The sequence below is a fragment of the Bubalus bubalis genome, chromosome 5, assembly GCF_019923935.1.
Source record: "Bubalus bubalis isolate 160015118507 breed Murrah chromosome 5, NDDB_SH_1, whole genome shotgun sequence".
Lineage (NCBI taxonomy): Eukaryota > Metazoa > Chordata > Mammalia > Artiodactyla > Bovidae > Bubalus > Bubalus bubalis.
The window spans coordinates 22,696,233-22,713,389 of NC_059161.1; the positions used below are offsets into that span (position 1 = coordinate 22,696,233).

The 17,157-nt window shown below is 41.0% G+C and overlaps 1 protein-coding gene and 1 long non-coding RNA gene across 3 annotated transcripts in view; one reads left to right on the plus strand and one right to left on the minus strand.

The window, feature by feature from the left end:
* Positions 1-17,157, plus strand: part of ASTN1 (astrotactin 1) — a 353,111-nt gene that overhangs the window by 84,188 nt on the left and 251,766 nt on the right. Inside the window, exon 1 of one of the 2 annotated variants that reach the window (XM_025285587.2) lies at positions 15,460-15,571. The exons of the other annotated variant lie outside the window; for it this stretch is intronic. The gene's annotated coding sequence lies outside the window, so the exon portion shown is untranslated. Of the gene's footprint in view, positions 1-15,459; positions 15,572-17,157 lie in introns of those variants that run through there. 2 annotated transcript variants of the gene reach the window in all.
* LOC123333657 lies at positions 7,173-8,851 on the minus strand. The gene is made up of 2 exons (XR_006551099.1): positions 7,804-8,851; positions 7,173-7,524 (listed from the first exon to the last, which is right to left on the minus strand). It is a non-coding gene; the product is annotated as an uncharacterized LOC123333657 (long non-coding RNA).

Genomic DNA, 17,157 nt, shown 5'->3' on the forward strand with positions numbered 1-17,157 from the left:
GCTACAGTCCATGGGGTCCCAGAAAGTTGGACATGACTGAAGCGACTTAGCGTAGCATGCAAGGACTTGAATAGATGTTTGTCCAATACACACAAATGGTCAACAGGTTTATGAAAGATGCTCAACATACGTAATCACCAGGGAAGTACAGATCATAAGCTATCACTTCATACCTGGTGCAACGGCTGTCATAAAAAAAGAAGAGTGTTGATAAGGCTGTGGAGAAATTTGAACCATCATAGACTGTTTGTAGAAATGTAAAATGGTTCAGCCACTATGGAAAAGTTTATGAAGATTCCTCAAAACATTCAAAGTAGACCTACTATATAAAACAATCTAGCAATCCCACTTCTGGCTACTTATTCAAAAGAACTGAAAACAGGATCTCACAGAGATATTTGCATTTCCATGTTCATTGCCCATTATTAACAATATCCAAGATATGGGACAATCTAAATTTCTGTTATGAATAAATGAAAATAGCATCACAGAAGGACAAATAATACATAATTCCAGTTACATTAGGTATTCAAAGAGGTAAATGCATAGATACAGAAAGTAGAATGGTGGATACTGGAGACCAGAGGGAGGAAGACATGGGAAGTTGCTTTTCCATGGGTATAGAGTTTCAGGAATCCAAGATGGAAAAGTTTTAGAGCTCTGTTATACAACAGAGCTGTGTATATAGTTAACAGCACTGTACTGTACACTCAAAAACTTGTTAAAAAGATAGATGTCACACGAAGTGTTTTTTGCCCTCCCCCCCACAAAAAGCAAACATTGAGAATGAAAATACATGTTGAGAATGTGAGAAAGATGAAAAGGTAGTGGGCTTGAGATTATGAGCATTTGAATTGGCAAAGTCCAAGGCAAGGATTTAGAGAAAGAGAAGCAATTGGATTTTACTCAGGAGACAGTCATGTGCTCAGGCAGCCACTCTTTGTTTGAAACTACCCGTTGTGCATTTATAATGCATTATATTCTTTTGAGAGGTAGGATGTACAGTTTGGTGTCAGACCGACCTGGGTTTGAAACTTGGCTCCTCTGATTATGAACTGATAATTTTCTTCTCTCAGCCTTGCTGTTCTCATCTTTGCAGCAGAAGACAATATCTATTTCAATTGAGAAGATTAAATGAGGCAATTTGTATAGCAATCTCAAATGACAATTGTGAAGATTTTTTTTTTTTTTTTTAGTAAGGAGGCAGCATAAGTACATAAGGCTGTAATGACTGAATTATAGAAGTTGCCTGAAAGTTCATGAGATTTCAGGCAAGGATATTTCTCTAAGTCAGGCTCTCTTGGGAGCTGATGTCAGTATCAGTATTTGTATGCAGATCTGCACGCAAGACATAAACCCCCAAATGTAAACCTTCAATTAAATGCGGAGACCTAACAGTCCTGTATATAAACACACAGCTGAAAAGTCCACTGTCACATACAATTAAGGAAAAATTAGAACTTTAAAAATTAAAACTGGTAGTTGTTTATCTGTGGGAAAATTTGAAATGTCTCCTTTTCTTTGTTGATATTTCTCTTTTTTTGACAAAATCTACCCACTACCCAATCTTTCAGTCATTTAGGTCCCATTCAGAAATGGGGAGAGCTCTGACAGAGCCAATATTGAGGGTCGTCATTTGCTTGTTTTTCACTGTTGCTTCCTGGGCTTGCCCTTCCAAAAGGGGCAAATGTGACATCTCAGAGTATCAGCTTATCAGATAGGTTCTTAAACTTTGAAATGTTATGAGTGTGGTTGTCACAGGATTTTGCAGTTCTTCTAAGTTGGTAATAATGGTTTTAAAGAAATAAGTAAGAAAGAATTTCCTTAAATCAGCTGCTGATGTCCTGCCTGTGCTAGGAATGGTCTAAGTCATTGTTCTTTGGGTAACTCTAAGTTGATAGATGTCACATAGGGTATTCTGACACTGAGCATTAAAATAAATGTCCTTTAGACTTCAGCAAAATATTTGGCAAGGTCTTCCACACAAGCCTCCCAGACTTGATGGAAGGAGACAGCAGAATGTTGGCCCAAGAAGTAGATTCATATGTGGTTGAAATTTGATAGTGATTCTAATCATATTTTTATTCAATCACTTTTTCAATGTCAAAGGATATTTATTCTGAGCTTTACCATGTGTCAGACACTTCTCTAAATACTGAAGATGTACTCTTCACCAAAGTAGACAAAGCCCCTACTTTGTCTTCATGGAGCTTATATTCTAATGCCACAAGGCTCTTCCCTGTTTGTCCTACAAAGCCACAGTAATGAAGACAGCACACTACTGGCATAAGGATAGATGTATATAAATGGAATGTAATTGAGATGACAGAGATAAACCCTTATGTTTGTAGACAATTTTCTGATAAGGGTGCCTGGGCCGTCCAATGGAGGGGCAGTGGAAATGGTGCTAGTACGACTGTTAAACTGCATATCCCACGCACAAGAGTGATTTGAACCCTTATCTCACACTAGTGCAAAAAATACAGTGATTTAATATATAAACGTAAGAGCTAAAACTACAAAACCTTTAGAAGAAAACACAGGTTTAAGTCTTTGTGACTTTGGATTAGGCAATGCTATGGCACTGAAACCACAAGAAACAAAGGAAAAAAATCAGATAAATTGGACTTCAAAATTCAAAACTCTGTGTTTCAAAGAATAACATGGGGCAATTGAAAACACAACCCACAGGGTAAGAGTAAATATTTGCAAATCATGTATCTGATCAAGAATCCAAAAGACTTTTAAAAATCATGTATCCAAAAAAGATATAATGAACTATAGCTCAACAATAAAGACTAGTAATCCAATTAAAAATTGGGCTAAGATTTGAATAGACATCATCCAAAGAAAATGTACAAATGATCAATAAGCCCATAAAAAGATGCTCAACAGCATTAGTCTTTAGGGAGCTACAAATAAAAACTATAAAGAAATACCACTTCATAGCCACTAGGACAGCTAAAATCAAACACAGTAATAAGTGTTGACAAGGATGTGGAGAAATCAGAACCTTCATACACTGCTGATGGGAATGTAAAATTGTTTAGCTGATACAGGAAATGATTTGGCATTTTTTCAAAATAGTTAAGCATAGAGTTACCATATGACCCAGCCATTCCACTTTTAGGTATATGCACAAGAGATTTGAAAACATCTATCAGTGAGAAAATTTACACATAAATGTTCATAGAAGCATTATTTATAACATGCAAAAATGCAAACAATCCAAGTGTACATTTTTTGAAGAATGAATAAACAAAAATGTGTTATATCCATACAATATACTAGTATTTGATCATACCAATGAAGTATTGATAAGTGCTACAACTTGGATGCATCTTTAAAAACATTATGCTACATGAAGGAAATCAGACACAAAAGACCATGTATGACTGCATTTATATGGGATGCCCATAATAGGCAACTCCATAGAGACTCCATAGAAAGTAAATTAGTGGTTGCCAGAGGATGGGGGGATTAGGGATGGGGACTGCTAGTGGGAATAGAGTTTCTTTTTGGCATAATGAAAACTTTCTGGAATTAGATAGTAGTGCTGGTTGTATAACTTTGAAAATATATTAAAAATCACTTGATGGTACAATATACAAGGGTAGATTATATGGTATGTGAATTATATCTCAATAAAAATGTGTGCTTATCATAATTACAGGTTACTTGAAACTAGCAAGGGGAATATTTGCATTGGATGGCAAAAATGGCAAAGTCAGTACTCAGAAAAATCTTGATGATTGGAAAGATGGGATGAATCTGACAAGGTTAAATTTCATAGGAATAAACATAGAGTCTTAAAACTGCATTCAAGAAAAACAACTAATAACAGCCCTATAAAAATAATTCCAGGCTTTACTTCACAGAGAGCTTGATGGGAGTCAACAGAATGTCACATCCTAAAAGGTTAATGTAATGTTTGCAGCATTAATAGAAGTATAGTTACTCCAATGAGAGATTAACATCATTTCTTTTGAGCTGGTCAAATGACACCCAGACTTTTGAGGTCAGTTCTGGTTGCTGTGATTCAGGAAGTATCTAGTTAGTGGGTGACTCTAGGCCAAATACATGTTACAGTTGGCTTTTACAAAGCCTGTTTCTCATTGAAGGCATTTTGGTAAGATGGGCCTCTTCTTTCACTCCCAGCCCTATGACTCCTTCATTACTATAAGCAGGGCCACACTCATACATTTATGTTACCCACCTGCTCCTTATTAACATTTGAGTTTAGTCTTCTTTCCATCCACTCTTGAAAACAAAGGCAGGTAAAAAGAATAGTAAAGGAGTCCCAGAAGATGTTGAAAGGATGAGGAACAATTGAATGAACTAGTTCCGTTTCATCAGAAAAAGATCTGGAAACCACTGGAGCAGACTTCAAATATTTGAAGGTCTTTCATGTAGATGTAGGAAAAGACTAATGAATACAAGGGATTGATGGATTGAGGCTTCAGAGAAGGAAATGGTTTGACTCAAAGTAAAGAGCATTTCAACTGAGCTCCCTGTGGATGGGTGGTCTTTATTCAAAGGTGGAGTGTTGCTTGAGCTTTGTTGGCACAAGCCAGATGACCGTTTAAATGGAATTTATGATCAGATGGATATAAGATCTAGATGACTTTTGTAATCTCTTACAGTTTTAAGATTTCATCATGATATTAATTATCTCTCAAGCTGCCCTCCTGGTTCATGTATTAGACACACTACCAAGAGACTGCAAACATAAGACTGCCTCAGGAATCTTTATCCTTTAGGAAGCTCACAGTCAAAAGAGAATACCAACACCATGGAGTTCTTCTGAGGATTAAACAATTTAATGTTAGTAAAGGAAGGTCTGTGTCTAGCACATAGCATAAACTCAGCTAAATGTTAGTGATGTTTTAAATAAGGGAAGACAGAGAAACTAAATATAGTAAATGCATAGATATATGCATATATATAGTAGATGTGAGTGTGGATATATACATATATAGTAGATGAACAAAGTGCTATTGTGTAGGTCACTGATTGTAGGGAGTGTCCTTCATCTAGGGCCTTGTCATATGGTGATGGTTGGCTCTTATAGTAAAAATGAATTGTAGAGATGATCAGTTTAACTGTGTATAGGTCATGACTTTCTAAATTGATGGGACCTTTGTCATGTGTTGTGTAGAGTTGTGTTGATTGGGTTGCACTGATGCTAGTGGTGGTGAGTGAGTGGTGTTTCACAGGTGTATACATTTATGCTCATGTGAGCAGAGTTAAACTAATATGTGAGCAACTAGTGATTTTGGTGGTAGAAGTGAAGCTGCTGCTGCTGCTAAGTTGCTTCAGTCGTGTCCGACTCTGTGCGACCCCATACACAGCAGCCCACTAGGCTCCTCTGTCCCTGGGATTCTCCAGGCAAGAATACTGGAGTGGGTTGCCATTTCCTTCTCCAATGCATGAAAGTGAAAAGTGAAAGTGAAATCGTGCCCGACTCTTAGCGACCCCATGGACTGCAGCCCACCAGGCTCCTCCATCCATGGGATTTTCCAGGCAATTAAAGGAAATCAGAGCTTTGTTCAGCTACTGACTGTTTACACCCTGGGAAAAGTGACTTGTTTTCAGTGACTTCTAATTTCTGTTTCAGTGTCTGATTTCAAGCCCTTTTCTAAGGGTCGGTTTTGATGGGGTTTGTCGGGTTGTGGAACAACCTCAGCTAGAGCTGGGGAGAGGGTGATGTGCAAGTGCAGAGCAGGGCTTGCACTGGGGCAGTTCAGGGAAGAGGCCATAGGGTGAGTAAGAATAGATATAACTCATTCTTCATCTGTCTCTGTGTGAGTTATGAGTGTGTGTGAGAGAGGGTGGTGTGGGTAGGTATGTGTATCCTGGGGAGCATCAGATAAGGTTTCTAGCATTCTGGACTTGGGAAATTGAGAAGTGCTTGTACTTGTTGATCTTATTTGCCTTAAATGTTTTCCAGGTGTAGTGTCCCTATACTGCCTCGTTCTGTGTGTCTCTCTTTCCTTCCCATCATAGCTATGGAACAAAGATGAATACATTAACTAACAGAAATGGCTTTAACCACCCTCCATAGAAGCCTTTGTTATTGGAAGGGTCAAGTCTGGTCCCATTCAGAAACAGTTCATAAACACTCATGGGGCCATCAAGAACCACCTGGTGGCGTGAGCTCCCCACTGAGCAGGAAGACTCTTGGCATCAAACAGAGTGTGGTGATCTGGAAGCCTCCATGCCTCCACAGTGATGAGATTAGGCAAGGGCTCCTGGGTCACCTCCACTGCTCAGAAGGACTGGCTGTGTTGGTTACATAAACCAAGAAAAACCAACATCCTCTTTTGCTTGCTCACTGCCCATGGATCTGATGCCCATTGTCCCTCCCATAAAGGAGAAGGGAGTGTGGTGGGGGGAGAGAGACAAGAGAAATGCAATAATTTTTTGGCTAGTTCTGACTCTAGGCCAGGCAGGGCAGCTCATATCCACTGAGTTTTCTAAACCTTCATGGAAGAATTTTGATGTTTTGACTACTGTTTTTTTTTTTTTTTTTTTTGAAAAAGGAAGAAAGAGAAGGAAAAAGGCAAGAGAGAAGAAAAACTCTATGTGTGCTTGTCTATATTTACAAGTTTAGAGGAGGGTGTGCAAAGATGTATTTTGAACTTTACTATTAGCTACTCTCCAGGAGTGGAATTGCAAGATAGAGGCGTAGATGTTCATTTTCTTAGACTGAGCATGCTACATTTTAAAAGAGAAATGTTTAAAATAATTTTAAAAATAAGTACTATCAACAGTGTCTTCCTGGGTGGGTCAATGGTAAAGAATCTGCCTGCCAGTACAGGAAACAGCAGGTTCAATCCCTGGGTCAGGAAGATCCCCTGGAGAAGGAAATGGCAACCCACTGCAATCTTCTTGCCTGGGAAGGCCCATGGACAGAGGAGCCTGGCTGGCTACAGTCCATGGGGTCGCAAAGAGTTGAACACAACTTAGTGACTAAACAACAACAGCAACATCAACAGAATTTTTTTTAAAAAGATGAATGTATCACCTTTTGGCTTATTGTTAACTTAAAAATACATGTATTTTCCCCTGCGTATGTCCTGCCTGCCTCCTTGATTTTTTGATGGTGACGCTAGGTGCGCCCAGTGAAGTGTCTCGTCAGGCACAGGTTGGCACAGCCATGCCAGCTTATCTGTGTCTTTGGCTTATGGACCTGATTCTCAAGCTCAAGAAAACTGCCTGTGTTTCATCCCTTGTGAGATAGGGAGCACCAGAAAGCTTGGCTGGGCACTTAGGAATGAGTATTATTTAACTCTGGCAATGGAACTTTGTCTTGGCTTCTCAGCCGTGGCAGCAGCAGCAGGCAGGCCGGCATCTCTGTAGGTAGCAGTCGGAAGCCTTCCATTCTCTTTAGGTGCTTAAGTAGATTTCCAGTTCAATTCTGTCACATCTGAGGGGTTCAGATATATTTTCAAAATCCAAGCCTTTAGGCTTGTACTAAACTGAAACTCTGAGGCACATCAGGTTGGTTCTTCATCACTAGGACTGGAGTTGAAGATTGAAAAAGATTAGGTGATAATAATACCTTACAGGTATACAACTTCTTTAATCTAAAACTCTTGCAAACAGCTCAGCAAACCCCAGGACCCAGAGCCCCGCTCAGCCAGTGTTGATATGCAGCCATGCCCTAAATGAAGCCACCTCCAGGGTCAGCAGGCCACCCTCAGAGAGACCTTAACTCCCAGTGTCACTCGAAGAGGTGAAAATGAAGACTGCATCTCCCAGCAGCAGCAGGGACACTTTTTTGAAGCAAAATGCAATTACCAGAGTAGGAACCGGCCTTGCACGTGGAGATTAACACTCCCTAGCTTCCACCAGCACCTTGGGTTCTCTGAACAGCTTTGGCAAAATTTGGGGTTTTATGCTTCCATCCAAAAGCTGGCTCCACGTGAAACATGGTTGAGGGCTGCAGGCCACAGGGACATTGATTCATTGCAACGAGGGGAAAGGGTTTACCAGTATTTCTTGTAAGCCTAGGCAGCTTGAGGGTGGAGGTGGGGATCAGAGGAGATTCACAGAGTCTGAAGGTGGAAAAGGAGGCTGTGGTAACCTCCAAATAATAAATGATGTCCAGGCTCTTGCTGAACCGGCAGAATTCCGCATATGGCTTGCTGAGTGCATCGCTGAGGATGGGTGACTCCTCGTGGTCAGCATCACAGGTCCTATTTCTAGTCTTGGTATCTCAAGAACATCAGGGAAAGGTGCTTTTCTCTTCTGGGCAGGTCTCTCATGCAATCAGCTCCGGGGTATGAAAATTGGCAATTTTTGTTTTGCCCTGGTCCGGAACCCTGATGACTTCCTGCAAGTCACTGCCTCTCCCGGTGCCTGATTCTTCACTTGCGGCACAGAGAGGTTGTACTAAATCAGGATCCTGACAAATGGTGTCTCACAGAGTCCTAGGGAGTTCACTAACAGGCTTCAGCTGCTCTCAGGAGGGCGGGGAGATGGAAAAGATGGGACGCTGGGCCTATTATCCCTACTGGGATGAGAACCACTTTGCTTTTATCTTTGTTGACATAGTAAGCATCTCAATAAAGGTTTCTTTTGAAGAAAGAGTTTTGCTGTTGAAAAAATGTTGAGAATAGTTGCTATTTTGTAGTTCTCTCCAGCTATAATAGCCTGCACCCATGCAAATAGCTTTGGCAGTTTTACAAACAAAACACCCAGTGTATTCACATTTGTTGCCAGAGAAGACACCTAACAATCTGTGGTGTCAAAATAAAAGCTATTATTTTCTTTTCATTAAAAACTATTTATCGATCATAGTAAAATTAGAGGAAACACACAAAACATAATAAAGAAGAAATTTAGACTCTCCCATAACCTCACTCTCCAGAGATGAACTATAAACATTAGTTACACGTTTTGCCAACTTCCTGTTCATACAAAATTGCTTTTCAAAACCTGAGATCATCTTTTACACGATTTTTTAAAAGTCTGAAAACACTGTGTGGCGAATCACTTACAATGTAAGGTTAAATGTTCATTGAAACATGATGGTTAATTGTATTTACTGTCATATCCTAGTTCATATGTCCATGCCATCATTTATCCATCTTTTTTCTATTGCTGAGCATCTAGATGGATTCCAGCATCTGCAAGTTAAATTCTAAGAGGAACATGTTTGCAGTAATTGTTTTACCACTGTATATGTATTTCAGGTTATGGCTGTTTCCCATCTTGACGTTTGTGTTTATGTTTAAAACCAGTTGACATGAAAAGAAAGCTAAAGGTGGAGAAAGGGGTTGGTTCAATGATCCATGGGACAGTAGAGAAGATAACACCAGAGAGACAAGAAGTAGGCAAGAAAAACACTAGGAGAAGATGTGTGGAGGAAGAGGAGGGTTTCTCTGCCCTTATGGAAGACCAGAACATCTGACAACCTCAATAATACAGAAAAGCCTTTGGGTCAGATCGTAATTATTGAGTGAAAAAATATTCCATTTCTGAGAAACACAAAATTAGCCATGGAGAACCCCCCTGAGCAGTATCCTGAGGACTTTGAATAAGAATCACCTGGAGAGTGAAACAACCTTGCTGATTTTGACATTGCCACGAACTTGGGTTAAACTCTGTTATTTTATCATTTAATGAAGGAGTTCCAGTAAATCAGAACATTTTCCGAGAAAGACGCCAGACCACCTAAAAGCCACTGAGAGAGTAAAGGGTGCCTACAAGATACTTGCAGTGTTTGTTAAGAACCTGATAGAAACTTTGCCCCTGCTATTGAAGAAAAAGATAAAGAGAAAAGCAGGGAAACTCACATATTCCATTCCTCTCTGCCAACCATTCTGTGAAGCAGGCTTTTTATCTCTACCACCTCTCATAAAAATCCTTGGAGGCAGGGGTTTTGCAGGTGCCCTTTACTGCCTTAGCTGCATTTTACAGGCAAGGAATCTAAGGCTTTTATCAGTTAAGTAGCCTGTCCAAGGTCATAGGGCTAGTAAGCGACAAAGTGGGATTCAAATTCATACTGCCCGTTTTCAAAACCTGTGATCTTGTCACTGGGCCACATAACCCCAGGTATCTATGTCTTTGAATAAAAAGAGAAAAAGAATAAATTAATTCCCCAATAAATATGTTTGGTAAACAGGAATATAAATATGATTCAAGGTTTCAAATCAAATTTTCTTTTTAAAAAGTGAAGAAAGAGAGCTTTAGAAACATAGGACTATTTCATCTCTAAGCTCTCCTCCAACATATACAACCAGATGCTTTTCTTTCATATCTCTTTAGGTGTCAAGGAGCATGAGAAATCCTTTAGTCACATCACCTTGTTTTATAGATGAGACACTAGACTCCAGAAAAAGGTCATTGATTTATTCAGTATCATTTGGGTGATTAAAAGCAGAACTGAATTAAGAATCAATGTTTTCTGTGATCAAAGAAGGCAAGTGTAAGTAACACCAAACACAGTACCTGGCATGGATTAGTACCAGTCATTCAATAAAGTTCACCCCTTATGTTTCCTCTTTGCTGTCCCATCCCTTCTTCATTCAGCCATCGCTTGCTATGCCCAGGCCATGAATTCAAGAGGTTCTTGGCCCAGTTAGAAGACTCTCATGCCAGTGCTTTTTTGCTCACACCCTATATCTTTGGGGAAGAAACTGGATGTTAATGGATTAAGAAGTACAAGTGAGAATGAGTAGAGTAAATGAATTCATAGGCTCAAGTTTTGAAAGATTGAGCAGTTAATGAAAGGGAGAAAATCAGAAAAGTCAGAATTAAGATCAGAAGGTTTTTCTTTTTTGGCAGAGACAGAGGTGAGAAGGACTTTTAGCATTGTTTTAGACCAAGGAGGAAGAAACACTGGAAAGATAGATTGAAGGTAAAAGAGTCAGGAGAGCAGAGCAGAATCTTTAGAGGTAGCAAGTAAGGGAGAAGTTACGGGCCCAGGGAGAGGGGTTGAACTTTGAGAAGAAGAAGAACAAAGAATCCCTTTAGGCTGGAAGGGGTATGAAAAGAAAAGTGCAGGTAGGAAAAGTCTTGAAGTGAAGGGCAGGGAAGGTAACCAAGTTCTCTTCTCCCGAAGATGGACTGAGATGGGGATAACAGGTTTGAGTTATGAAAGCAAGACTTGAGCTCGGATGTTCCCACTCTGGAGATTTTTATCTAGAGGGGAGCATGTTCTCTGGCACCTCTGTGCTTGGGAAGATACAGAAAATATGTAAGAGCTTACATAGCAGCCTCTGCCTTTAGTGGGAGATGTGCAGGCCGTGGAACTGTGGTAGCGCTTAATTAGCTGGTTCTCTCGTCCTTGGTCCACGTGGTCCATTTGCCTTTCTTTGCTCCTGAGTGGAAACTGTGACCCCTGCAACCATTCGCTCCCTGCTGGTTTCAGAAGGATGACTGGGAGACCTTCACTCCCCCACGTGACCGGGAACGGAGGCAGCGCTGTGCTTTGCAGTCAGAGGCATATGGCGCTTCAGAGGTAGTGGTCACGTCTCTGAAGGTATTATTAGGAGGCTCCAACCTAACTACTTTCCATCTCCGCAGAAGACAGAGCTGAAAGGAGCAGGTTTAAATGACAGCAACAGGGGGATTTTCTCAGACAAAAGAAGAAAAGCATCTTAGTAAGTTAAGGTAAGTATGCTGTGGAGAGGATTTGGAGGATGTAGAACACCTAGCCCTAGAAACCTCCAGGGCCTCATTTGTCTGGGTACCTGCGATGTAGAAAAGCATCCCACAGGGGTTTGCTCCAAGTGGGGTAAAGACTCCCTTACAGTTATATGTTTCATTTATAACCTTGATAACCTGACCCCAGGTGGTGATTGCTGAGAATGGTCCAGTTTAAGGAGACCATGTTCCCAACAGAGGATTTGGGGGAGAGTTACACACACACACACACACACACACACACACACACACAACAAGGGAGAAAGAACTCTTCTATTGCTTTCCTGGTGTATAAATGACTGTCTCAAGAGGAAAGTATTGTATTCCAGGGGTTAGAAACCTGATACCCCATCACAGTTTTGTAAAGGGAAAGCCCATTGGTTACATTTTCGTTCATTTCTGACTACACTTGTAATTCTTAATTTCTAATAACTAAAAACAATGTTTTTATTTTTAACTTTGAAGTGAAACATTTTTCTTAATGGCACTTGACCTAATTTGGCATGGAGAAAAGAATGATGCTTCTGGACCTACAGATTTCCTACAGCAATTTTAGAAAATCTGGAGGGTTGCCATCTTCTGATACTGAGTGGTTCCAGAAAGAAGACTATAGATTATTACTAGCGTTGAATTTGAGTGTGATCGGCAATATATTTTATGCTCTGCCCAGACAGCCAAAAACACACGGCTCTGGACTCACTAATAATAAAGAAAATATACTAATCCATGGTCAGTTGTTGTCATCAGGTCACTAAACCTATTTCTCCAAGTATAAAATGAGACTATCTTGCCTCTCAGTACAAATGTAATAAAATCTAGTAATGCAACCATGAAAATAAGCACTGGCCCATAACCCGAGGGCTTAAGAAGTCAAGGCTAATGAGAAACGGGCAGTATACAAAAATTAAATTGAATTTCTGCCTCTTTATCTTGAATTTAATAGGAATTTGGGTGTATTTTTCTGTAGAGAACATCCTCATGTGCTTTAAGCAGGTGGGATGTGGAAAAACAGGAAATACGGTGCATTGATAAGAAGAAGAGGGGGTAAAATTATAAAAGGGGCTATGGACAATGAATATGTAATGGTGCTAATATTTCAAATCCTACTAGTACCAATACCTTCGGCCAGACTGTAGTGGCTGAGCTGCCTCCAGTGTCAGGAGAGAGAATAATGAAGGGAAGCCAGGAGTATTTAACACAAGGTGCTGGTGTTATTCTTCTGGTTTGTATCAAAAACACCTACCCTGAACAACTGATGAGTGGGAGGGAAATACATGGTATTGTGGCTCCTTTGAAGGGACGAGAAGGGTCACGTCCTGGCACTGAGACTGGCCCTTGTTTCCACTTGCCTTTTCTTCTGCTCCAAAGTCTCCCAGCTGTACTCTTTGTATGTGTGTCCTTATGACAGAAAGATCAAGGGGCCACTTCAGAGGAGCTTAAACTTCAAACAGCCTTTTTCCAAAAATAACAAAGGAGGAAGAAAGAGCCGTCCGTGAGCGAAAGCCTGAGCCAAATAAAAAGGCATGGAATGAGACGGTGTAGAGGTGAAAGTCACCCAAGACAGCCCGGAAGCCCACTCCTCTCACTTAACAGGAGAGGAAATTGAGGCCCAGTGAGGCCTTTCCCTTAAAGGACGGTGTTGTCCCTGTTCTCATCATTGCCCCTGACCCTTACACACCGCACACTCGTAGGTGAGTTCATCCATTCCCATGGCTTCACCTTACCATCACTTGTACATGACCCCAGAGGATCTATTTCCATGCACCCATCTATGGGGCATTCCTACATGGAGGTCCAATGTGTAATTCAAAGTCAGCATATCTGCACCTTCACTCCCCAGAAAAGCTGCTCCCCAGGCCTTGTTTCCTCTCTGGGTGAATGGCGTAAACCTCACACTGGCCTCTCAGGGTTATCCTTCCCTTCATCCCCACATCCAAGCAGTGATCTAGTCTGTTAATTCCTCCTGTCCCATTAGTCTCCTGTCTTTTCCGGCTTCTTTCCATCGGGCAAACCCTTAACTCCTCTTAGCTTGAAGACTCTGTAGTGGTTGATCTTCCTGACTTTGATCTCAGCCCATCTGGTTTTTACATTCCAAAAGCACCTTTCTAAAAGCCTGAATCAGGTCTTGTCTTTCCATTCCCTTCTTCCTGGAGGATAAAGTTCAAACTCATGCCACACAGTATACTCTGTAATGTGACCTCCAGTGATCTCATCAGCATATGATAGCCTGCCAAGTGCCATCTTGAAGTTCTAGGAGGTTGCCTTGCTATTATTACATGGCTCTGTAGCATGGAGTGGGCTTCCCTATGGCTCAGATGGTAAAGAATCTGTCTACAATGCAGGAGACCCAGGTTCGATCCCTGGGTCAGGAAGATCCTCTGGAGAAGGGACTGACAACCTACTCCAGTATTCTTGCCTGGAGAATTCCATGAACAGAGGAGCCTGGTGGGCTACAGTCCATGAGGTCACAAAGAGTCGGACACGACTGAGCAACTAACATGCATAGCATGGAGTACCTTCTCTTCAACACATGCACTCTGCTGGGATAGCCACAATTATCTTTAAGCTTAGTGTAGATACCATCTTTTCTTTTAAACCATTCTGATACCCTCTCCTTAGGAAGATGGGGCTACTCTTTCCTTATACCCTTACTCCATCCTGGGAGCCAACTTATTAGAAAAGACCTTGATGCTGGCAAAGATTGAGGGCAGGAGGAGAAGGGGGCAACAGAGAATGATATAGTTGAATGGCATCACTGACTCAATGGACATGAGTTTTAACAAACTCCAGGAGATAGTGAAGGACAAGGGAGCCTGGCATGCTGCACCCCATGGGGTTGGAGAGAGTCAGACACGACTTGGCAACTGAACAACAACTACCATTCTGTATATACGTCTCCCATAGCCCCTTTATTGCATTCTTGGTTGTTGGTGTTTCCCTGTCCATTCTGGGATGTAAACTCCTTTGAAGCAGGTTTATTCATATTTGTAACCTTTAGCCTCTGGCATTAAGTTGTGTGTGTGTGTGGGTGTGTGTGTGTGCATGCACGCACGCGCACTCTTTGTGTGCTCAGTCACTAAATTGTGTCTGACTCTTTGCAACCCTGTGGACCATAGCCTGCCAGGCTTCTCTGTCCATGGAATTCTCCAGGCAAGAGTGCTGGAGTGGGTCGCAATTTCCTACTCCAGGTGGCATGAAGGTAGGATTCAATAAAATACCTTCCAAAGAAACAAATGAATGCAAGTACACACAGCCCACTAGTGATTCAGTCAAGAGAGAGGTCCCTGGTTTTCCTTTTTCTAGTTCCTCTTTTCCTGACGATATGTATGATAGTCTTGGTAATGAAATGGGGGCACTGACACATGAATAGAGAGATCAATGGAACCTGCTGCCCAGGGAGAAGACCCTGGCATTTAAAGTGGTACCATCAATGCATTTTCTGTACAAAATTGAGCTTATTTTCAAGTTAAAATGTTGGAACTCACAAAACTAATTGGAAGTAAGTGAAGACGAATCTTCACTTTCTAGATTTGTTTTCTTTCTCTTGTGGCTCAATTATAGTTTAGTTGTCCAAGAAAAATACAGATGTGAAAGGTGCACACGTGTATTAAGTGCCTGCCGTACACTCACATATGGTTTCATTTAAGCCTCATGCACCCTTCGAAGTGTGTATCTGCCTTTTACAGATGAAGACACAAGCTCCGAGGTGATGCAACTTGCATCACGTGACCAGCAAATGTCAGAGTTGGGAGTCTAACCACGTCTCTCTGATTCTAAAGTCCATTCTCTTTCCCTTTCACTACACTTCCTCCCTAGGGAGACAGAACAGAATTAGGGACATAAAATCTCAAGAAGTTTCACTAAAAGACATTCCTCTGTGACTCCAATAACAAATTGGACTGAAGAGGCAGGAGCTGTGAGTGCTAACTCTTATCCTATTGCATGGTATGATACTGAGAAAGTCCATTAACCTCTTTTTTTTTCTTTTATTTATTTATTTTAATTGGAGGCTAATTACTTTACAATATTGTATTGGTTTTGCATTAACCTCTTATTTCCCATCTCTTTATATTCACAAATACAGGACACACAGACTTTCCTCATCAATCACTCAGTTAATGAAAAAGAGTTTCTTCATAAGTGAATTTGTATCATTTGTTCCAGAAATGCATTTGCTGCAATGATTAAGCATAAAAGTGACCTTATTTCTCTAAGAAACTAGTACTGGTCTAAAGGAGATAAGACAGCTGGTCTAGTGAAAATTAAGCAGTGGATAAAAAAAAATTGATTCCCTTTTTATTTAATTTTATAAAAAGTCTTCTTTGGGATGTGTGATGCCAATATTCTTTTACCCCTGGTGATAGGGCAGAAAATGGAGAAGAGAAGAGATGCTTAAGAGGAGAAGAGGAAGGACACAAGGAGTGTGGCTGTTGAACGTTTTACCTGCCAAATTGATTTTTTCCCTAGGTTTAATAACTCCAAGGTGGAAATTGACATTTTTGCTTGAGCATTAAACACATAACATTCACAGCATTCATTGGACCTCAACAGATACTGGCTGTTGACAGAATTCGAATTTTGACAGTGATTTTATATAGTGCAGGGAGTCTGAAATTAAATATACAGGACAGAGCAATAGAGAGAATATTCGAAGTAGAAGCATCTTAGAATATTTTAAAAAACCTTTTCAAATTTTTTTGAGAGGCAGTATAACAGAAAGAGATTCTTTCTCTGGATTTCTTATGGGCTAATGCTCTGTGTGACCTTGGGCAAAATACTTAACTAAGTTTTTGTGATGTTTTAAATGAGGGGTGTGTGTGCACATTTATGCCCTTGAAGGATTGGGCATCTATAAAATAAGGACAGCATCTCTGAGTTCCTTTGTAGTACATGTGTCTTTAGGTTTTATGATGGTGGGGATACTCAAGTTGGTTCCCAGGCACCTTTAGAGCATACCTGGTGATGTGGCAGCTGGAAGCAAGAGAAGGGATCAGATCAGATCAGTCGCTCAGTCGTGTCCAACTCTTTGTGACCCCATGAATTGCAGCATGCCAGGCCTCCCTGTCCATCACCAACTCTCGGAGTTCACTCAAACTCACGTCCATCGAGTCAGCGATGTTATCCAGCCATCTCATTCTCTGTCGTCCCCTTCTCCTCCTGCCCCCAGTCCCTCCCAGCATCAGAGTCTTTTCCAATGAGTCAACTCTTCGCATGAGGTGGCCAAAGTACTGGAGTTTCAGCTTTAGCATCAAATGGGGCCCAGATAATGAAAAAACAATGGGAAAATAGTGACCGGGTCTCTTCCTTAAAATTGCAATACTTCTTTCAACACAGACCCTGACAAAAGAGGCTTTTTAAGTTGGAAGGGAGAATTAACCCAAACTTCTAGAGGCTTTCTAAAGGATGAAAACTCCTTGAGACATTTTTACAGTAACCTCCATGATCAGGGGTATGAAGGCTGGGAGAGACCCAGGTTGGCCCAGCACTTGGCCTTACAAACTG